Genomic DNA, 26,117 nt, shown 5'->3' on the forward strand with positions numbered 1-26,117 from the left:
TTGCACCAGACTGCATATATGTTGCAATAGATGATTTATCTGTTTGGAATAACACAAATCAGCCCCTACCACAAACCCAACATATAACCAATATGTTTCAGCTCTGGCTATTGCTATTGCTATAGGATTCAAAATTATTCCTTGCGTCCAATCGTAGACATGTTTGTTGAGAAGATAATAGGCAGAATGAAATTTAAATATGAATTAAAACATTAAAGTTGATCAAACATAATTATTTTATTAACAAAAAACAAATAAAAATTACACAGACTAAAAGAAAAAAATCTAATTATTATTATTATTATTATTATTATTATTATTATCATCATCATCATCATCTTATTATTATTATTATTACTATTATTATTATTATTATTTTCAGCTGGCCAATCTTCAACCAATAGCCGTAAGGCCCTCCTCTACCTGCGGATCTCACAGAGCATACTTGCTCTAACTGCTCCCAATTTCCATTGCATGTCATGAACCTGCATTCGAAGTTCTCTCACAGCGTCTTGGAGAAAAGTAACGTCCCACACTAGATCAGTCATATCTAGAAGACATGAATTAGCAAGAAACGTGAAAACAAAAGTAAAGAAAAGAATATCCGAATGTAATACAACGTATACTACAAATTGGCAAGAAAAAAACTTACTTGAGTCAGGAAAGAGAAAGTAGAAGAAAGTGGTGAAAGGTGTAATATGAAATACAAGATGCAATAAATAAATAGAGTGTAGTTTAATGAACGATTGAGTAAGGACAGACCTATTAATAGAGGATAAATGAGTTAGGCAAAAAGGTGCGACTTTTCACCTCCATTTATTAATTACATTTTTTATTTGATTATAGAAAAGTTAGGACTTAATTAAATTAAGAAATATTGTGATAAGTCATGACTTTTTAGATTATTATTATTAATTAGTTCTTTCCAAGAACCATTTTTATTAAGTTGTGACAACATTTTCTATATCTATTGCATCAGATAAATCATCTGAGACAACAGATATATCATTTGTTGCAACAAATAGAAAATCTCTTGCATTAGATAATATATCTGTTGTGACATCTAATGTAATTGTTCACCGCCATTTATTAATTATATTTTTAATTACTATGAAAAGTTATTACTTAATTAAATTAACAAATATTGCGATAAGTCATGACTTTTTAGATTATTATTATTAATTAGTTCTTTTCAAGAACCGTTTTTATTGAGTTGTAACAACAGATTCTATATCTCTTGCATCAGATAACTCATATGTGTCAACAGATATATCATATATTGCAACAAATAGAAAGCTTGTTGCATCAGACATTCTATCTATTGCAACATATAATCTATCTTTTTTTAAAAAACATATTATCATCATATCATTAATCCAATTTTTCTGGCTTTGTTATTATATAAATTAAAAAAAACAGATTCAAAAATAAAAAGGCGCGATTGTTCACCTCTATTTATTAATTACATTCAAACTAGTGACTTTTTGATACCGTGGAAAGTTATGACTTGACAAGTTCTTTTCAGTAATTGTTTTTTGAGTTGTGGCAATAGATTATATATCTGTTGCATCAGATAATCCATCTGTGACAACAGATATGCCATTTGTTGCAACAAATCTATAATTTGTTACATCGGATGTCCTTTTTAATAATCAACATATCTTTAATCCAAATTTGGTAACTTTTATTATATAAATTAAAAAAATAAATTTAAAAACAAATATGTCGAAGAGTCACGATCAGTTATTAAAATTAAATAACTGTTCTGTTACGGTTATAAATTATGTTTATCATTTATTTCCTTATTATTTATTTATGAACCATTTTTCATATTAAATAATGAAAAAGTCATGTTTTTTCACCCTCTCAATAACAAACAATAACCTTTTTTTATTAATAACCGTATGTTGCAACATATTATCTATTTGTCGCATCAGATTAACCTCTGTTGCCACAAATTCTCAATCCCTACCACCAACCGTCGAAATGTTGAGAATAAGGAATAAACAGAATGATAATTAAATACTAAATAAGAATTAAAAGTTCAAAGTCGACCACCAAACATAGATTTTTGAATCCCTTGGGTAGATCTGATATACAAAAAGAGGAAAATACACACGCTAAAATAAAAAAACATAACCTAATTATTACTATTACTACTATTATTATTATCATTACTATTATTATTACTATTACTACTATTATTATTGTCAATCGAACATTTTTCATTCGGCAGTAGTGAGGCCCTCCTCGGCCTTGCTTCGAAGTCGGCCAAATCCCTCTAGAGTTCATCAAACTGCCTTTGAAGTTCCCGCAAGGACTCGATATGAATCTTCTGGTACTAATCTGGATCAGCCAGATTTGTAAGGAGGAACCTATTTATAAATGATTGAATTGAAAGGGGTTAGTTAAAAATCCACGACCGCTCATATCCCTTAATTAAATCAAACTGGTGACTTTTCGAATATGTAAATTAAAAAAAAGGTTCTAAATACAATATTTCATCTTTTATTGTATTTCGAAAATAAAAGAAAATTGCTTTAAAATAAATCTAATAGATGGGTAAGCTGTTGCAAATATATTCCATCTGTTAGATAACTTACTACGTATTGACAATCTGTTTGATTTTTACAATAGATATGTCATATGTTGCAATAGGTTGATCATCTGTCATAACAGATGTGGTATCTGTTGCAACTTTCTAGTCATCTGTTTATTCAATTTAAGCCACAGATGGGCTAGGAAGTATAAGGTACGTGCAGATGGATCCACTATCACATGTGTGGGAGTTAAAGTAAGTATTAGTAATGAGGACATCAGGACAACACACAAAGTATAATGATTTTGTGAATGCAGTTTTTAACCGATTAGGCACTGATCACTCAAACAAGATTCTGCATTGTACAGATATAAATAAATATGATATGGGTAAAATGGTAATTAAATAAAAAACAGATATAAATAACTTGCAAAGAAGAAGATGAGAATGAAAGAGCAATAGTAAACCATACCTTAACGTCAAAAGGGGATTAAAACAGCAATTTTAGTCGAGAAAAGATATGGATTAGTGTAGATCTGAAAGGATCTATATGAGAAAGAGAAGAGAAAAGAGAGAAGAGATAAAAAAACAAAAAGATTGTGATAACCCTAACCTAAAGAGGAGAGAAAGAAAAAGATGAGAGATGAATAAAGTAAATTTAGGGTTGAAGTTGAGGGGAGATGAGATAATTCTAGATACGGATCATGTACGTAGATGTGGGTTTCAATATTTATTAATTAATATAATTAATTTTCATTAATAATTTAAGGGGCACGAGGAAGACTACTGACATTGAAAAGAAAAGATAAGACTACTCAATGAACACATTTTTGAGTTATCCAAGAAAAAAAAACTCTTCATTTTTTACCGCATTTTGTAGTACTTACTACTTTATCTACTGGGACAGAAGCTTGCTTTAATATTCAAAAAAAAAATTCAAACAGATATGTCATTTGTTGTAATAGATATAAATATATATTTAAATATTCAAACTACTCAGTCATCTGTGATGACTGATGCAAATGTCCATTTGATAATTAAATCAGATATATCATCTGTTACAATAGATACCAATATCTGTTTGAAAATTTCCAACAGCTCAGTCATCTGTCACAACTGATGCAAATTTCTATTTGATAATTAAATCAGATATGTCCTCTGTTGCAACAGATGTGAATATCTATTAGAAATTTCCACCAGCTCAGTCGTTTGTTCCAAAAGATTTCATTGCAATTGATTTAGGTGGAACTAATGATGAATGAAAAGCTCACAGTGTCAGCAAAAATGTCAGTAGAGTGTTTTCAATTGGTGTTGGTATTGCGTTCATCCCAACCCGGGTCATCGATCGATCACTCTGAGTTGAAATGAGCTCTCATTAACTTAATGTTAGGATTAACATTACCTAAATTAATTTAGTTGGAACTAGGGATGAATGAATAATCTCATAGGGTCAACAACTACTTTAATTGAGTCCCTGCAATTGCATGGCGTTGGTATTTCCTTCATCCTAACCCGGGTCATCGATCGATCACTCTGAGTTGAAATGAGCTCTCATTAACTTAATGTTAGGATTAATAGTACATAAATTGATTTAGGTGGAACTAGTGATGAATGAGCTCATAGGGTCAACAACAACTTTAATTGAGTCTTTGCAATTGGTGTTGGTATTTCGTTCATCTCGACCCAGGTCATCGATTGATCACTCTGAGTTGAAATAAGCTCTCGTTAACTTAATGTTTTAAAAACTAGTATATCTTTTGAAGTTTTAAAAATTAATTAAGATCAATTTGGACCAAATTAACAATTTCAAAACTTGTTATTCTTTTTCAAATTTACAAATCAACCCTTACAAATCATCCATTTGCGAAAAAAAATTTCCTCATTTCAAATCTCAAGTTCTCACTCCTCTCTTTCTCTCTCTTTCTCTCAATAATACAGATAACAACTGCTCACTATATATTGTTCAACCCTTCAAAACAGATTGATTTTCTTCCCATTTCTGACTACATAGTTGTTATTTTTGACTTCATTCTTGCTTGTATACGTCGTTTTCTCTGTCTTCATAGGTAACAGAGTTCGAGAAGCGTTCTATATTTGTTTTTTATTCTAAAAATTAGGGCTTTTTAGTTAATGATGAAAAATAATACTTTTAGTTGTATTATCTTCGAGAATAGGTTAATAATTTTGTTCTTTGATGCTAAAATAGTAGGAAGTACCTGAGAAAACCCAAGTTTTTGTCTCAGTGTTTTGTTGACTATTGTGGTATTTTTGGATGGTGTTTGTGGTGTTGGTGGTGGATGTTGTTGTTGGTGTCGATATTTGTTTTTTTGGTGGTGGTGTTGGTGATCTTGGTATTGGTATTAGTGGCATTAGTGGTGGTCCTGGTGGAATTGGTTGTGGTGTTGGTGGTCCATTTGTTGTAACAAGTGGGATATCTATTTCGAGATATTAAATAGGTATTCAAACAAATTCCGCATCTGTTCCAACTGAAGGCTTATCCGTTGGAGTATTTTTTTTGTAATGTGGCGTAGAATAATTTATTAAAATTTATCTTACCTTTTTTTTTTAAAAAAAATTATGCAGACATCAAACGCAATGTATTTTTTTTATTTTTCTATTATTTTTACTTAAAAGATGTATCCCAAAAGAAAAGAAACTGAAAGTGGATCAACTTCTGACCACCTAACAAAAATGGCTAGAGTACAGATAGATTCAGAGAAACTTCCTGAACAATCTCAATCATAGAAAAATAAAGTTGAGGAAAGAGATAACTCCTTCTCACTAATGATCCATGAAATAATATCGAAATCCCAGCATGATTATTTCAAAACCATTAGTATTGACAGGTTTCAAGTTGCGATGTCGATGGATAGCCCTAACAAAGTAACTGGTGATCTTGTACTTAAATTCCAATTAGGGAAACATTTTGATGAAATAAGGAGAATTATGAAGAATGGAAACATAGATGGACTTTATAACAAGAGCTACTTTGCATACTTTCTTGAGCTGCCTGAGAACTGCACTCTCCGTTTCCCAATGAGCACGGTATATGGTCTTCTCAAGCGCAGGATCAACTATGTGGGGGATGATAAAGATCCGAAGGAGGGTGAAAAAAATATGGATGAAATCTGGATCAACTACTGTGGCATGCCGGTTTATTTTAGGTTGAAAGAGACAAAGTGACGAGCTTGAAATGCGATCGTCTAGAAGAAACTCTCATAAGGAAACACCCTACAAAGGTTCCAACAAACACAAGGGGAAAAAAGATGGGTTGTTGGGCATCGTTGGACTTAATAGATACAAAGTAGAGGATTTGATGGCAAATCTCAAGAATAAATACATACCAAAGCATTGCAGGGAGAAATTATGCTTAGTTTGGTTTGTCCATTACGTTTTATTGGCAAGAGACGTCAGGAAAGTCATAGAACATGATTTGTTGGAGCTTGCTGATGATTTTGAGAGATTCAACAATTACTCTTGGGGATATGACAGCTACTACTTGACTGTCGAATATTTACTGACAATGTATCTGCAAAGATGACCACACTATACGGCTTTTCTTGGGCTTTCATGAAAAAATCTATCACTATTTTTACGCATCCATTAATTTATAATGAATATACTTACTATAATTTTTTTTCTTGCTTCCTGCTTACATTTTTTAGGCTTGAGCATGTGAAGCCATTCCTTCCCTCCAAAAGCAGTTTAGGGTTTACCCGAATGAGGTTTCTCATCCAAGGAGCCTTAGGTGGTTGACGGCCACAAAGGGTGGTAAAAAATATATTAAGGAGAAGGAGGTTGATATCTTTAAACCTCTGGATAATGCAGTACGTCTTCTTTCAACTAAAATAATTTTTCTCTACGAAAGATATTGAAACAGATATTTCATCTGTTGCGACAGATGGGCCATCTGTTGCAACAGATGAGCCGTCTATTGCAACAGATAACCCATCAACTGCAACTGGTGTAACAGATGAGTAATCTGTTACGATAGACTATCCATATTTTGTAATAGATTAACCATCTATTGCTCTGGGTCTCTGAACCCAACTTAACAGATTACCCATCTGATGCAAATTATGCAACAGATGTGTAATCTGATGCAACATATTATCAATCTATTGCGATATACAGATCGGCTGTTGCAGCAGCTAGATCGTCTGTTGCATAAGTTTGCTATTTTGACATCTATGTAACCCAACTGACTTCAAATTATTATTATATGATTTAAATACCTCTTGTCTTTTTTTATAGGTTGTGCATCCTTGGATTGTGCGTTCCATTGATGAGTTGGGGATGACCTTTTTTCTTACTCTAAGTCTTGTTGGTACAAAAAAAGACCCAACGGTGGAGTTAATAGAGAAGTAATTGGCTGGAGAAACATCCATAAGAAGAGAAGTTAGGCAAGGTCAACCTAATTTTGAAGCTCTTCACGACCAACCTAAAACTGCAATAGATTCGGGTGCTTCTTCTAGGGGTGTTGCTGGTAGAGCTGTTTGTGATGGTGCTAGCAATCCTGATGCTGCTGCTACTTCCAAACATGATTATGAGCATATTGGTGCTTAGCAAAAAATAAATATTTTTGAAAACACCCCTTGCACAGGTCCTCCCTTTTACCCCAGACCGGTCCCCCCATTCTTACAGTGGTACCTCTCACACCTCCTCACCCTCATATTCTTATTGCAAATATAAAGTGTGCAAGGATAGAGAGGATAAAATCCTTAAAAATCTAGAGGTTATTGCTGAAGCTGCCGAGAAGTTGAAATCCAAGAAGGGTGTCATATCACACAATGAGGTAGGGAGCCCTGCACTCCTACAGTGACGGCTAGGAAGAAGAGAAGAAAAATTAGACAAATTCTCTTCATTCTGAAATCAGTAAAAATTACTACTCGCCTTCTCCAAGAGTTGTTGAATGTAACTCCCCAGATTTTGAACCCCAGATGCTACACAGTTCTCTTAATCCTGAAGGACCACAAGCTAACCCTTGACTGGTACCTGCTGCAATAACTGAACAACAATACCGTATAATGTAGAAATTTGGCAGAAAACTTGCCATAAGGTTCAAAACTAAAATACTGAGAAAACATAAAATCTTAAGTACAACTTGTAAAACTGAAAATTATTTGAAATATCTAGTCTGTAAAGCCTCTAACTGAACGGTCTGAAATTTGGAGTTGATGGGACAATCCCCCAACTAACGCTATCTACTAAAATACTGAAAGTAATGCAATAATAAAATAAGAAACATCCTCAAATTATGAGGACTCACTGCTAAGTCTACTACTATTGGTTGAATCTGAATTGCTAAGGGTGATCGAGATCTCGTGTATCTGAACCTATAGTATAAAACACCATAGCGTAAGAAAGTATGCGTCAGTACGTAGGAATGTACTAGTCTACTAGATGTGGTGTGGCTGAAAGCAAGGGCTTATGCATGAACTATACTAACTGAATAACATGAGTATGCTAAATGAGGATACGTGCATGAATGCATAAACTATAACTGAAATCATAGTAACACTGAATACTGAGTTCTAATAACTGGATTACTGACATTTGAGTTTACTAATACTGAGAGACTAAAAAAATGAGTCTATTGATAACTGATTTCTGAGTTTACTAATATTGATTTACTAAATCTGAGATCAGTCTTATCTAGCGGGTGATCTCTGAATCTATTGATAACGATAATGATTGATTGTATCTAAGATCAGTCCTATCTAGCGAGTGATCTCTGAATCTATAGAACTATCTAAGTTCCTTCACTGATCTGAGTGACTGTATCTGACAATCCTACTTTCTGTAATACTGAATTAAGTTCTATTCTGAAGAGTAAGACTGAAACTGAGACTGTGGGAGGTAGTCATCTAACCGACATGCACCTTTCTAGATAATTTGGGGTCCAAACTATAAACCCAGTTGGAAGGTGTCAATATTGTTCCATAGGTAAAGACACTACTGCTATAGAGTCAGTCCTACCTATAGAGTGACCCCTGGAATCAGTCCTATACTAGCAGATGACCACTAAGTATGTCAGTCCTATCTAACGGGTGACATCTCATAACCTACATTGGATACATTGTTATCAAACTTAGGGATTGCTCCTTGGGATCTCAATCCTATCTAATGGGTGAGCCCCATCCCTATAATCACTCCGTGTTGAATCTTACTCTCAACTGAAAAACACTGAACTGATTTTCACTGAGTTCCGTTGACTGACAGAATACTACTGAATTCTATTAACTGACTGAATACTACTGAGTTCTATTATATCACTGAGTTTACTAAGGTTTGAACTGAATACTACTGATGTCTAAAATAGACTGGATTGATATTGAGCTTACTGAGTTTCCCTGAGTTTTGTAATTACCTGAATTCTATGGATGTTGGCTTGACTGAAATTTTCTTGAAACTGACATTGGATCTTGGTATACAGCTAAATTGATTGGTATAAATACCCCCAGAACTCGATAGCATAAATAAATAAATAAGACATGGTAATACTTGTATAACATAACAATAGTCGCATACTCATAATACAATAAATAAGAAGCTTCATCAAGCACTTGAAAGACATAAACTTGAACATAAACCAGAATGCATAGTAGTGCATCATAATTTATTCACTAAGGCTTTTTATCAAACACTTAACATGCAATTACTTATACACAAATGGGAATTTCTTGTCAACATGAAATAATGGCAATATTGTACTCACATAAGAATTTTATCAAACATATGGGGAGCATGTTATGGTCATATAACATTCAATACATCTAATTAACATGGTCGAATCAATCAACATGCATCTTGAAGGGTTTATCCTGAACATCATTCTAGTCATCACATAGTAACATCAATTCTTAAATCTTGTAGTCTAAAACATGAATTATAATCCAACAACATGAACATACACTCCAAATCAAATAAATCATGAAAACTTATAAATAACTAATCTTTATATTTTGAAAATGATTCATGAACTTCATGGGTGGAAAGAACCCATGAATCAACATCTAACATACCGTAATTGAAAGTCTCTTAAAGATTACGGTGAAATCTCTTGAATTTGGGTTTTGAACTAAGAACCCAAATGTTTGTTCTTTAGGGAATTTGTGATAAAATAAGTATTTTTGGGTTAATTCAAGCCAAATCTCGTGTTTTTAGGGTTATATAAGGGTGGGAAATTGATCGTTTTTCCCTTGAAAGTATGGGGGTAAGCTATAGAATTTTTGCTTAGGCGGAGTTGCCAAGGCGGTGCCCTTCTTATCCCAGGGGAGTTGCCAAGGTGGTGCCCTGCTTATCCCGAGAGACTAGCCAGGTTGGCATGGGCTAATTGCCTCGAGCTACTATTTTGCAACCCCAAACACCCTCTTTAGCTCATCTAAAAATTCCAAAACTCACCTGAAATGTACTCTTGACTTGCCCTATCGTAAATCAACTTAAAAATTGACAAACAGAGATCGGGAAGGTCATGAAATAAATCCTCAAAGTTTGAAGGATTATGAAAAGACTAAGTTCCAACACTTAGCCAAATTTTGTAAGTGTGAAGCTTCTTTTGACATACTTTAAAGAGCTTTAATGACTAAGAAAATTTGAGGGTTTTTACAATATCTCCCTCTTGGGAACATTCGTCCTCGAATGGGACAGACTAAGCTGAGATTTTTGATGAAGTGATCTTAGTTACTGGACGTAAACGTCTGAAACATGACTATATGACTGGAATTACTAACAGACTGAGTTCTTATACTAAACATGCATATCTAATACATGGAATATACGATTGAAGCTACTGATAAGCTGAATTCTCATAACGGACATGCATATCTGATGCATGAATACATGACTGAGCTTTTTCATGAAAGTATGATTGAAATTACTGATAAACAGATTTTCTACTACTGAGCATGAATATTTGACTGAACTGACTCTTGAAAGCATGAATGACTAGGCAATAATAACTGTTACAAAGCTTGTAATGAGAATTTGAGTATGAAACTGAATGGGTTTATAGACTTGAAAATATCGGGGAGTTTTTTGGTATCTCTTCTTAGGACACTATGTCCCACTAAGAATGTTTATTTTACTAAGATACTGGGGAAAACTGAGGTGATGCACAAAGCACCTATGATCTAAATCGTAACTAAACATCCAGTATCTTAAACTAATGCATGATTCATGAACTGACCAAAAATCACTACTACTAAGATGTTCTATCTTAGATTATCTATATTACTGAGATTTTTGATAGTATGACTAGGTGGAAAGATGGGAAAACAAACCATACGAATCTGACTGCCTGATTGTTAAACTGAATTACTAGCTTTACTAACTAAATCATACTGAAAACTTAAGATCAATGGAAGAAAAGGATCTATCATAGCATATCATGAAGATTAAAGACTCATAACGTACCCGGATCTACATTAGGGGAACTTTTCTGTTCATGGCGAGTCTGAAGCGCATAAACTTTGTTCTTACATTGACCACTAGTGGTACTAGAAGTGGTTCCCTTCTGATACAAATCTCTACCCCTCTTAGATAGCACTCTATACTCCCGCATCCTTTGGCTTGGCTTACCCGGTTCTTTGCTCTACACATACCTATGTAATTCTTACCACACTCTTCACAAAGAGGATAGGTACGATCACTTCTCGTACTACCCTAGTTTTGGAGCCTAGAGCCCCATCATGACTATCATTCTTGAACTTTGGTACTAGTGCACTAGCTGAAGATGAAGCTGGGACTGAAAACTTCTGACTATGATGGGAACGGTTACCACCCTGTGACCCTAGCTGAGAAAAACTATAACAACCTGTTCAGGCTCTCTTATTTACTCTCTCTTTTCTTAGATTTCTCTACCTCAATCTACTGAGCGTGCATCATCAATCTAGAAAGATCCATGTCTCTATTGAGTATAGCAGTCCTACACTCCTTAAGCACTAACCCAGACAGACCGGTCACAAACTTACCAATGTTTGATCTAGGGTCAGTCATTTGATCAGAGACATACTTAGATAACTGGTTGAACTTAATACAATACTCCTTCACTGTCATAGAGCCTTTATAAATTCTTTTATCTTCGCTTCCCTCATCTCAGGTGGGAAAAACTTTTCTAAGAATGCATCCTGAAATATCTGCCATGTTATGGGAGATGCATCCTCCCATCTACCCTTCTTCCACATCACTACCCAATCATGAGCAATATCTTTCAGCCTATAGGATGCTAATTGTACACTCTCCTCTTCAGAAACATGCATAATTTAGGTGATCTTATTCACCTCATCTAGGTAAAGTTGTGGGTCCTCACCTGCTATTAACACAAAGAATTTTGGAGGATTTATTTTCATAAAATCTCATATTCTGGATGCGGCTAAATCCCTATCTTACTGAGGTGGGGCTATATCCTGAAGGTCACCCTGAACATTCATTGTCACAGCTTGGTCTAGCGCCTATAAAGCTTTTTGAAACTCTGTATAGACACATTCTCATTCAAAGGATCTACGGGCTGAGGTGGTTAGTTATCATTTTTATGGGCATTAGCTCTGCGAGGAGGCATGTTCTGTAGATAAAAGAAAGAAATGGATTATAGTGAGAGTTAAACTTGAGCTCATGCTCACTCACATGACATGAAAACTAAAAGAAGGAAAACTATTCCTAAAACATCCTATAGCCTCTTGTCCATAAGTGTAGCGCGTAATACACCCATGAACAAGAATCTACTAGATGCGGTTTTTCAGACTTCCTAGGACACCGTTGAACCTTAGTCTCTGATACCAAGTCTATAACACCCTAGATTCTGAACCCTAGACACTACACGATTCTCATAATGTTGAAGGACCACAAGCTAACCCTTGACTGGCACCTGCTGCAATAACTGAATAAAAATACTGCATAATACAAAAATTTGGTAGAAAACTTTCCATAAGGTTCAAAACTAAAATACTAAGAAAATATAACATCTAAAGTACAACTTGAAAAAATGAAAACTGTCTGAAACATCTTGTTTGAAAATTCTCTAACTGAACTATCTGAAATTCAGAGTTGATGGGACAATCCCCCAACTAACTTTATCTACTGAAATATTGAATCTAATTCTTTAATAAAATATGGAACATCCTCGAATGATGAGGACTCACTGTTAAGTCTACTGTTGTTGGTTGAATCTGAACTTCTAAGAGTGCTTGAGATCTCATGCTTCTGAACCTATGGTATAAAATATCATAGTGCAAGAAAGTATGCATCAGTGCATGGGAATATACTGGTATGCTAGATGAGATAAGGCTGAATGCAAGTGTTTATGCATGAACTATACTGACTGAATAGCATAATTATGCTAAATGATAATATGTGCATGAATACATAAACTATAACTGAAATAGTAGTAATATTGAATACTGAGTTCTAATAACTGGATTACTGACATTTGAGTTTACTAATACTGAGAGACTAAATAACTGAGTCTACTGATAATCGATTTCTGAGTTTACTAATACTGAATTTGGGATCAGTCCTATCTAGCAAGTGATCTCTGAATCTATTGATAATGATAATGATTGACTATATTTGAGATCATTCCTATCAAGCGGGTGATCTCTGAATCTATAGAACTATCTAAGTTCCTTTACTGATCTAAGTAACTGTATCTGACAGTCCTAATTTATGTAATACTGAACGAAGTTCTATTCTAAAGACTGAGACTATGAGAGGTAGTCATCTAAATGATATGTCCCTTTCTAGCTAATTTGGGGTCCAACCTGTAACCCTAGTTGGAAGGGTGTCAGTACCATAACACGGGTAAAGACACTACTGCTATGGAGTCAGTCCTACCTAATGGGTGACCCCTGGGATCAGTCCTATACTAGAGGGTGACCCCTAAGTATGTTAGTCCTATCAAATGAGTGACATTTCATAACCTATGTTGGCTACATACTTTTGGAACATAGGGATTACTCCTAGGATCTCAGTCCTATCTAACAGGTGAGCCCCTATCCCTAGGTTCGCTCGGTGCTGAATTCTACTCCCAACTGAAAGACACTGAACTGATTTTCACTGAGTTTCATTGACTGGCGGAATACTACTAAATTCTGTTAACTGATTGAATACTACAAATTTCTAATATCTTACTGAGTTTGTTGAGGTCGTAACTGAACACTACTGTGGTCTGAGGTGGAGTGGACTGATACTGAGTTTTCTGAGTTTCCCAAAGTTTTCTAACTGCCAGAATTCTATTGATGTTGGCTTGACAGAGATTATCTTAAAACTGACACTAACTCTAGGTATACAGCTAAATTGTCAGGTATAAATACCTCAGGACTCGATAGCATAAATAAATAAGACATGGTAATACTTGCATAACATAACAGTAGTCACTTACTCGCAATACAATCAATGAGATGCTTCATCAAACACTTGAAAGACATAAACTAGAACATGAACCAGAATGCATAGTAGCATATCATAATTTATTATAACGCCCCAATTTTCTGAACTGGAACACTACGCGGTGCTCATGACCCTAAAGGACCACAATCTAACCCATGACTGATATCTCTACCTGTAGACTACATAATACATATCATAAAATGCAAAAAACATATAAAAAGCCATAAGGTTAAACTGAATATAATGTCTGGAGAGTCATAACATCAATAGGGGTAGTGAATACCCAAAACGACTGAAAATAACTGAAGTCTGAGACATAAATCTGAATCATAAATCATAAATCTAAAAGCCTCTAAGTACTATCTGAATAAGAAGTTGAAGGAACATGTCTCCAACTAACTCTGAAAATTGAAAACTGACTAAAAGCAATAAGGAAGTAATGGTATAATGTCCTCGAATAAAGAGGACTCACTGTAAATCTGGGCCCTAAAGTACTACTGCTACTGCTGCTGCTGATCTGGGACTTGTGTCTCTAAACCTACATGTAACATAAAAGAAAGAACCATAGCGCGAATACATCAGTACAACTGGGGTACTGAGTATACGAGTGAGGTAGGCTAAATACAAAGGGGTACATGCATGAACATAGTGACTGATATGGACGTGAGAGTGAAAACATGCAAACTTAGAAACTAAGATCGTGATAACATGAAGAATGAATCTATATACTGATAACATGGTTTTTTTAATATACATACATGACTTATAACTAAATTCTGATAACTTGTAACATGAGTGACTGTATCTGACAGTCCTAAATCTGATGGAACTATCTGAGTTCCGTACTATATCTGAGTTGACTATATCTGACAGTCATGGTGTTCTGAATTTTGAAGAATTATCTAAGTTCTTGAACTGAGACTGATTTTGTAAGTGAGACCGTGGGAAATAGCTATTTAATCGGCATACCCCATGTATGCTAATATAGCTAAGCTGGGGTCCAATCCTTGCCCTGATTGGAAGGGTGTCATACCGCGCCACTAGTAAAGACAATCTATAGGTAACCCTCATCTGACAGTGTTCCCAAAAAGAAAATGGTGGATCCCTCATCTGACAGTGCGTATCCACCTCATCAACTCTCATCTGACAGTGTCGATGTCTCAACCTATACTAGCTACATAGTTCTGGAACACAAGGATGATTTTGAAGAATCACACCCTTATATGATAGTGTGTGTTCCTATCCTTGGGTTCGCTCGATGCTAACTTCTACTCCCAACTGAAGAGACTGAACATGATTAGTTTAACTGTATGTAAACTAACTTTTTTACTGAAGTTCCATTGACTGACGGAATACTATTGATAACTGATACTGAACTGAGATCATGAGATTTCTGAGATTTAGTGGATTACTGAGTACTGAGTTAGACTGGATTGATACTGAGTTTACATGAGTTTTCCTGAGTTGTGAGACTGACTGAAGTCTACTGAACATGGCTCAACTGAGAGCATCATGAAATATGACACTGGCTCTAGGCACACAGCTATATTTTCCGAGTACAAGTACCCCCAGGACTCGCTGGAAAGAAACTGACATACATGACTGACTTGAGTACATGAACAACATCAATATTCCATATTATCATAAATTGGGGGATTTCATGAAGTACATGGTTATCATACATCTTGTACATAAGTAGGATTTGCAAGTAAGCATAGCATAATCTCATAAGACTAGTTCATGAACAATCCAACAATATTTACAAGACACATTATCAACATGGAAGTCATTGAAACATAGGGGCATATCATGAATCCTTCACTTAGTCACATTTTAGCTATATTGCATGATTTCTAGTTCCTTAGTCATTTTATCAAACACCTTTCATGCATTAGGTAAAGCATAGGTATATTCACCATTTCTCACTATCTACTACCCCTAATTTCATAGGTTTCAACCAACATAATCACATACTTCATGGATATTCATCACAATAATATTTTAGTAACACCATAATCAACACAAGCCATGAACAAGATCATATCACAATCATATATTCACAATATATAGTTTAAAACATGGATGTTGAATTCCAAGGACGAAAGGGGTCCGTGGATGAACACTATGCATACCTGAGATTAGGAGTTAGTGAAGTCTACGGTGAAATCGACTTGATTCTTGAAGTTCCCAAACAAACCCTAGGCTTGTTCTTGGTTGTTCTTGAGAGAAAATCAACAAAAGGGATGTATTTTAGTGTTATGGAGCTCAAATCCCGTGTTATAGAGTATATATATGGTGCCAAAAGGACCAAAATACCCTTAAGGACAAGGGGGTTGAGTGTAGAAAAACTGGGCAAGCACCGAAAGTAGAAGGTACCTCCTGGTATAGTCCATCGCTTTTAGCAGGCGTCGCCTGCCTTAGAGCGGTGCTCTAGGCCAGGCGATGCGGGCTTATCACGTGATGGTACTGTTTTGCAAATTCAAATGTGCCCTTACGCTATCGAAAAAATTCCAAAACTTACCCAAGATGTACTACGACCTTGCCCCATCGCAACACAACTTGAAAATCCAAAAATGGAGGTCGGGAGGGTCGTCAAATAAATCCTCGAAGTTCGAGAGCCTAAAATGAGACTAAGTGTTGAACACTTAGCAAAATTTTCTAAGTCTTGAACCATGAAAAGATTTAATAGCTGAATTTTCAACTTAGGATTTATGGGGTATTACAATTATTCACTAAGGATTTTCATCAAACACTTAACATGCAATTACTTATACACAAAAGGGGATTTCTTGTCAACATGCTATAATGGCACTATTGTACTCAGATAGGCATTTTATCAAACATATGGGGAGCATGCTTTGGTTATATAACATTCAATACATCTAATTAACAAGGTCACATCAATCAACATGCATCTTGAAGGGTTTATCATGAATATCATGCTAGTCATCACATATTAACATCAATTCTTGAATCTTGTAGTCTAAAACATGAATTATAATCCAACAACAACATGAACATAAACTCCAGATTAAATAAATCATGAAAACTCATAAATGAGTAATATTTATATTTCAAAATAATTTTTGAACTTCATAGGTGGAAGGAACCGATGAATCAACATCTAACATACCTTAATTGAAAGCTTCTTGAAGATTACGTTGCAATCTCTTGAATTCGAGTCTTGAACTAAGAACCCTAATGCTTGTTCTTTAGGGAATTTGTGATAAAAACAAATATTTTTTGGTTAAATCAAGTTGAATCTCGTGTTTGGGGGTTATACATGGGTGGAAAATTGACCGTTTTCCCCTTGAAAGCATAGGACTAGGCTGCAAAAAATTTTCCCAGGGGATTTACCCAGGCGGCGCCCTTCTTATCTCGGGGGATTTACCAAGGCGGCGCCCTTCTTATCCCGAGGGACTAGCCAGGGCGGTGCAGGCTAATCACCCCAAGCTACTATTTTACAACCCCAAATACCCCCTTAAGCTCATCTAAAATTTTCGAAACTCACCTGAGATGTACTCTTGACTTGCCCCATTGTGAATCAACTTAAATATTGATAAACGGAGGTCGGGAAGGTCATAAAATAAATCCTCGAAGTTTGAAGGCTTATGAAAAGACTAAGTTTCAACACTTAGCCAAATTTTCTAAGTGTGAAGCTTATTTTGACATGCTTTAAAGAGGTTTAATGACTAGGAAAATTTGTGGGGTCTTACAATATCTCCCCTTGGGAATATTCGTCCTTGAATGGGACTAACTAAGCTGAGATTTCTGATAGACTGATCTTACTTGCTGGACATAAATGTATGAAACATGACTATATTATTGGAACTACTGGCAGACTGATTTCTTATACTGAACATGCATATCTGATGCATGGATATGTGACTGAGCTTTTTCATGAAAGCATGACTAAAATTACTGATAAGCTGAGTTTCTACTACTGAGCATGCATGAATTTCTGACTGAACTAACTTTTGAAAGCATAACTAACCATACAATGATAACTGTTATAAAGCTTGTAATGAGAATCTGAGCATGAAACCGAATGGGTTTAAGGACTTGAAAACATCAGGGAGTTGTAGGGTATCTCCCTCTTGGGACACTATGTCCCTCTAAGAATGCTTACTTTACTGAGATATTGGAAAAATTGAGGTGATGCACAAGGCACCTACAATCTGTATCTGAAACTAATGCATGATTCATGAATTGAGATAAACTCGCTACTACTAAGATGTTCTATCTTAGAATAGCTACATCACTGAGATTTCTGATAGTATGAATAGGTGGAAAAATGGGAAAATAAACCATACGAATCTGACTGCCTGACTGCTAAATTAAATTACTAGCTTTACTAACTAAATCATACTGAAAAATTAAGATCAATGGAAGCAAAGGATCTATCAAAGCATATCATGAAGATAAATGACTCATAACATACCTGAATCTACATTAGGGGAACTTTCCTGATCATGGCGAGTTTGAAGAGCATAGAATCTGTTCAAACGTTGACCACTAGTGGTATTAGAAGTGGCGCCCTGCTGATGAAAATATATACCCCTCTTCGATAGAACTTTATACTCCCATATCCTGTGGCTTGGCTTACTACATCCATAACATACCTGACTGTTTACTCTACACATACCTAGGTAATTCTTACCACACTCTTTACAAAGCAGATAGGTACAATAACTTCTCGCACTACCCTGGTTTTTGAGCTTGCGCCCTATCATGACTATCATTCCTGAACTTTGGTACTGGTGCACTAGCTGAAGATGGAGCTGGGACTGAAAACTTCTGACTATGCTGGGAACGATTACCACCCTGTGACCCTGGCTGAGAAAAACTATAACTATATGTTATGGATCTCTTATTTACTCTTTCTCTCTCTCTCTTTCCTTATCTTTCTCTACCTCAATTTGCTGAGTGTGCATCATCAATCTAGAAAGATCCATGTCTCTATTGAGCATAGCAATCCTACACTCCTTAACCACCAACCCAGACACACCAGTCATAAACTTACTCATGCTTGATCTAGGGTCATCCATCTGATCAGGGACATACTTAGATAACTGGTTGGACTTAAGACAATACTCTTTCATTGTCATAGAGCCTTGCCTCAGGTTCAATGAATTCTTCTATCTTAGCTTCCCTCATCTCAAGCAGGAAAAACTTGTCAAAGAACATATCCTGAAATATCTACCAAGTTATGGGAGTTGCATCCTCCCCTCTACCCTTCTACCACATCACTACCTAATCATGAGCAATATCTCTCAGCCTATAGGATGCTAATTCTAAACTCTCCTCTTCATAAACATGCATAATTTGGGTGATCTTCTTTACCTCATCTAGGCAAAGTTGTGGATACTCACCTTCTATTGACCCAAACAATTCTAGCGGGTTAATTTTCATAAAATCTAATATTCTGGCTAAATCTAAATCCCCATCTTCTAAGGTGAGGCTGTATCTTGACTGTTACCCTGAGCATTCGTTGTCATAGCTTGGGCTATTTAACTTGAGCTCATGCTCTCTCGCACAACATAAATACTGAAAGAAGGGAAACTGTTTCTAAAACATCCTATAGCCTTCTATCCATAAGTGTGGCACACAACACACCCTTGTATAAGACTCTACTAGATGTGGCTTTTCAGATTTCCTAGGACACTATTGAACCTTAGGCTCTAATACCAGGTTTGTAACGTCCTGAATTCTAAACCCCGAATGCTATATGGTGCTCATTATCTAGAAGGACCACAAAATAACCCTTGACTGGTACCTACTGTAATAACTGAATAACAATATTGTATATTGCAAAAATTTGGCAGAAAATTTGCCATAAGCTTCAAAACTAAAATACTGAGAAAAGATAACATCTGAAGTACAACTTGTAAAACTGAAAACTATCTGAAATATCTTGTTTGAAAAGCCTCTAACTAAACTTTCTGAAAGTCAGAGTTTATGGGACAATCCCCCAACTAACTCTATCTACTGAAATACTGAATCTAATTCAATAACAAAATAAGGAACATCCTCGAATGATAAGGACTCACTGCTAAGTATACTGTTGCTGACTAAATCTAAACTGCTAAGGGTCCTTGAGATCTCATGCTTCTAAACCTATGGTATAAAACACCATAGCATAAGAAAGTATGCATCAGTACTTGGGAATGTACTGGTATGCTAGATCAGGTAAGGCTGAATACAAAGGCTTATGCATGAACTATAGTGACTGAATAACATGAGTATGCTGAATGAGGATACGTGCACGAATGCATAAACTATAACTAAAATCATAGTAACACTGAATACTAAGTTCTAATAAATGAATTACTGACATATGAGTTTATTAATACTGAGAGACTAAATAAATGAGTCTATTGATAACTGATTTCTGTGTTTACTAATACTGATTTACTGAATCAGAGATCACGGGTGATCTCGAAATCTATAGAACTATCTAAGTTCCTTTACTTATCTGAGTGTTTGTATCTGACAGTCCTAATTTCTATAATGTTGAACTGAGTTTTATTCTAAAGATTAAGACTAAAAGTGAGACTGTGGGAGGTAGTCATCTAACTAACATGCCCCTTTCTAGATAATTTGGGGTCCAACCTATAACCCTAGTTGGAAGGGTGTCAGTACCATGCCAAGGGTAAAGATACTACTGCTATGGAGTCAGTCCTACCTAACGGGTGACACCTGGGATCATTCCTATACTAGCGGGTGACCCCTGAGTATGTTAGTCTTATCTAACGGGTGACATCTCTTAACTTACGTTGGCTACATAGTTCTGAAACTTAGGGATCTCAGTCCTATCTAACGGGTGAGCCCCCATCCCTAGGTTTACCCAGTGCTGAATCCTACTCCCAACTGAAAGACACTAATAGATTTTTACTAAGTTACGCTGACTGATGGAATACTACTAAATTCTATTAACTGACTGAATACCACTGAGTTTTATTATCTCACTAAGTTTACTGAGGTCTTAACTGAATATTACTGAGGTCTAAAGTGGACTAGACTGATACTGAGCTTACTGAGTTTCTTTGAGTTCTGTAACTGCCTATATTCTACTGATGTTGGCTTGATTGAAATTATCTTGAAAATGACACTGGCTCTAGGTATACATCTAAATTTTCAGATATAAATACCCCCAGGACTCGATTGCATAAATAAATAATACATGGTAATATTTGCATAACATAACAATAGTCACTTACTCGCAATACAATCAATGAGACACTTCATCAAGAACTTGAAAGACATAAACTTGAATATGAACTAGAATTCATAGTAGTGCATCATAATTTATTCACTGAGGATTTTCATCAGAAACTTAACATGTAATTACTTATACACAAATGGGGATTTCTTGTCAACATGCTATAATGGCACTATTGTACTCACATAAGCATTTTATCAAACATATGGGGAGCATTGTTTATTCATATAACATTTAATACATCTAATTAACATGGTCACGTCAATCAACATGCATCTTGAAGGGTTTGTCATGAACATCATGCTAGTCATCACATATTAACATCAATTCTTAAAACTTGTATTCTAAAACATGAATTATAATCCAACGAAAACATGAACATACACTCTAAATCAAATAAATCATCAAAACTCATAAATAACTAATATTTATATTTTGAAAAGGATTCTTGAACTTCATGGGTAGAAGGAACTCATGAGTCATCATCTAACACTCATGAGTCATCATCTAACATACCTTAATTGAAAGCTTTTTAAAGATTACAACGAAATTTCTTTGATTTGTGTCTTGAACTAAGAACCCTAATGCTTGTTCTTTAGGGAATTTGTGATAAAAAAAGTATTTTTGGGTTAATTCAAGTTGAATCTCATGTTTTTGGGGTTATATAGAGGTGGCAAATTGACTATTTTTCCCTAGAAAGCACAGGACTAGGCTACAATATTTTGGCCCAGGCGGAATTGCCAAGGCGGCACCCTTCTTATCTTGGGAATTTTCCAAGACGGTGCCCTACTTATCCTGGGAAACAAGCCACAGCGGTGCGAGCTAATCGCCCCGAGATACTGTTTTGCAACTCCAAACACCCTTTTAAGCTCGTCTAAAAATTTCAAAACTCACCTGAGATGTAATCTTGACTTTACCCATCGTGAATCAACTTAAAAATCAAAAAACAGAGGTGTGGAAGGTCATGAAATAAATCCTCGAAGTTCAAAGGCTTATGAAAAGACGAAGTTCCAACACTTAGCCAAATTTTCTAAGTATGAAGCTTCTCTTGACATGATTTAAAGAGCTATAACGACTAGGAAAAGTTACAGGGTATTATATTAAAATTCAAGGGCCGCTGAAGAAGGAACTGCAAGAAATCATGAATGACAAGACGAAGGTTCGAAAAAGAATACACCAGGCAGTTATTTTCTTCCAAAGACTTCGCGAATTTGACAAATATGTGTGAATGGTACGAAGACAATGTAAGTTTACTTTTTCTAAACTAGCCTTCCAATCTACTCTATGAAGAAGAAACTATGCAGCAAATGTGTAATTTGTTGCAACAGCTTGGTATTCTATTGCAACATAATGCACATCTGTTGCATAAGTTGCATTGGCTGGGTAATCTGTGAACTGATTCAGAGAACCCTCTACATCGGATTCTTTGCACTATGTTCTCATTCTTTACAATTACTAACCTATTTAAAAATTATCTTCTTATACCACAGTATGTTGATGAAATTCTCTGCCTCATGAGGGGCTAGCAATCAGCTTACCAGGATGCTTATGATGCTACCGATAGGATAATTGACCTCAACTTCTACAATAATTTCAAGGATAGCTATATTGACCTTCATAAGCTAGCTAATTTTGGTGGCCCTGGATTTGATAAGTTAGTTTCTACGTTCTAATGGGATGAAGAAGTGATTAAATATGTTAGAGAGAAGAGGCCAAATCCATACGGTAACAGCTGGACCAAGGCAAAGAGAATCCTTGCAGTCATGAGCATGAAAGTCAAACAATTTCTCGTTGTTGAGATACTACTCTACGAAGGAAAGATTAAGGTTTATGACTACAACTTATCTATCTTCAGTGAGGAGAGGTTTTTAGCCAACATGCAGCTACTCTTGAAGATGTTGACGCAGAGTAAGTTGATGAATCATTTGCTGAATGAAGTCTAAATGAAGGAATCATGGGATTTTAAAGGTCAAAAGAAGAACATTAAGCTCCAGAGAAATAGAATTGGTGCAGCGTGCGGGCCGTACTCACTTACATACATCGAGTATTTGCTGACTAGCACAAAAATACCGATATGTGCGACGCCAATGTAGGAAAGATGCAATGGGTCTGGACTTATGAGGTACTAAATAAATGGTTGGTGCCCGTGTTTAAATAAGAATATGTACAAATACAAAAACAAAAATAATAACAATTTTTCATTTCAAGCCACTTCAATTTACATATAGTGGCAATAATTTTTATGTCTGGTGAAATTTGAATTTTTATAATGCAATAGATTTTATATCTGTTGTAACAAATATTGTTTCTATTGTAACAAATATTGTATCTGTTGTAACAGACACAGTGCCTATTGTAACAGATTGTAATGCCCCAAATCTAGTATCCGGAATGCCACATTATGCTAACAATCCTGAGGGATCACTATCTAACCCATGACTGATATTTGTACCTAAGCACTAAATATATATATTGTAACATAATATAGAATATAAACTGCAAGGCCATAAGGTTCAAACTGAATATCATAATGTCTGATAGAATAATGTTTGAATAGTGTGGTATAACAATACCAAAACAAAATTGAAAATACTGAAATAACTGTCTAATCATGCTAGTCTAAAAATATTGTAGTCTAAAAGCCTCTAAACTGTCTTAATTAGGAGTTGAAGGAACATATATCCAACTAACTTCGACTACTGAACTAGTAAAGCAATAAAGTAATCACGTCCTCACATGATGAAGGCTCACCACTAACTCTGAATATTGAAATTGGAATGCTACTGCTGCTCGTGATTCTGAACCTATGGTCTAAGAACGCCATAGTACGAATGCATCAGTACGATTGAATGTACTGGTATACAAGTGAGGTAGGCTAAATACATGGGGTCATATGCATGAACAATACTAAATGACTAAATAATATAAATGTGAGAATACATGCATGAAATATGTAACTATAAATAAGGTCATGATAATACTGACTATTGAGTCTAAACACTGATATAACTGATACTGAGCAACTGTATCTGATAGAACTATCTGAGTTTCGTACTGTACTTAGTTGACTGTATCTGACAGTCCTAAATTTTGTAGGACTAACTGAGTTCTATTACTCAGACTGTGACTGTGGGAAGTAGTTATCTAACCGACATGCCCCATGTAAGCTATGATAGCTTAGTTGGGGTCTAATTTGTGCCCTGATTGAAAAGGTGTCGATACCGCAGCATTGGTAAGAATAAGTTGTGAGTGACCCTCATCTGACATGTACTCAAATAAGAATTGTGAGAACCTCAACTGATAGGTTAATCCACCTCATCTACCCTCATTTGATAGGTTATGATGTCTCAACCTACACTGGCTATGTAGTTCTAGAACGTAAGGAATGCTTCTAAGAATCACACCCTTAATTAACAGGTGAGTTCCCATCCTTGGGTTCACTCGGTGCTAACCCCTACTCGCATCTAAATAGACACTAAACATGATTAATTGAACTGAACTGGACTGAGTTACTAAACTCCGTTGACTGACGAAATTTTACTAAGTCTGTTAACTGATTGAGTTCATGAGATTTCTGAGATTTTTCTTAGTCGTAAGACTAACTGAAGTCTACTGAAATGGCTTGACTGAGAGTATCATGAAAACATGACATGGCTATAGGTACACAACTAAATTTTTGGGTATAAATACCCCCAGGACTCGATAAAAGAAAACTGACAAGGCATAGCATTCTTGAATGCATGACCAACATCAACAAACCACAATACAATAAGTTGGAGATTTCATGATGTACACGGTTATCGTAATCTTGTACATGGTAGGAATGCATATAATCAAGGCCATAAGTTCATACTCTAACTTCATGGGCATTCCAACAACATAGTCATTGCATAATAATATAGCGTGGGATCTATTTGAACACAAGAGAATAGCATGCATTTGTCATATAGGTCACATTTAAGATTAATTGCATGGTTTCTAGTCCTTTAAGCATTTTATCAAACACCTTGCATGCACAAACTAGGGCATAGGTGTGATTAGTAATTAATAATTCAAAACACCATAATTCAACTCAATTTCACAAGTCTCCATCCACACATCGCTATAATTTCATGAACAACACATAAAGATTCCAACTTGGGAATCATTCCACACATCAACATGATCAAAGATCAACTGACATCATGAACATCATAATACATAATTTAAAAAATAGGGTTCTTGAGCTTCATGAACGAAAGGAGTTCATGAATCAACACTAAACATACCTTAGTTCTTGAATCTACGAAGATTGACGGAGAGATTTTCTTGAACTTGAATCTTCTATGAAGAACCCTAACTTGTTCTTGAGAGGATTTTGAGAAAAGAGACTATATTTTGGTTCAATTAGAGCTAAATCCTGTGTTTTAGACTTATATAGGGGTGGAAAATTGACCAAATTTCCCTTGAAAGCATGGAAGTAAAATGCAGGATTTTGGCCTAGGGAGATACCCAGGGCGCCACCCTGCCTAGTCCGTCGGACGTAGCAAAACGCTGCCCTGCTTAGTCTGCCAGACTTTCAAAGCGCCGCTCTGCCTGGAGCGGGGTAATTACCAGGGCACCGCGGGCCTATCACCTTTAGCTACTGGTTTGGCATACCAAACATGCCCTTACGCTATTCCAAAAATTCCAAAACTCACCTGGGATGTACTACGACCATACCCATCGCAACGCAACTTTAAAATCTAAAAATAGAGGTCAGAAAGGTTTCAAATAATTCCCCGAAGTTCAGAGGCTTAAATTAAGACTAAGTCTTAAACACTTATCTAAAATATTCTAAGTGTTAGAGCTTTAGAAGAGCTTATAGAAGCTGATTTTTGACACATTAATTTGCGAGATCTTACAATATGTCCCCCTTGAGAACATTCATCCCCGAATGAGACTGACTGAGAGGGTAGAAAAGATCAACTGAAGTGCGTACAAAACATACAC

This window comes from Capsicum annuum, chromosome 4, assembly GCF_002878395.1.
Source record: "Capsicum annuum cultivar UCD-10X-F1 chromosome 4, UCD10Xv1.1, whole genome shotgun sequence".
In the NCBI taxonomy this organism is placed as follows: domain Eukaryota; kingdom Viridiplantae; phylum Streptophyta; class Magnoliopsida; order Solanales; family Solanaceae; genus Capsicum; species Capsicum annuum.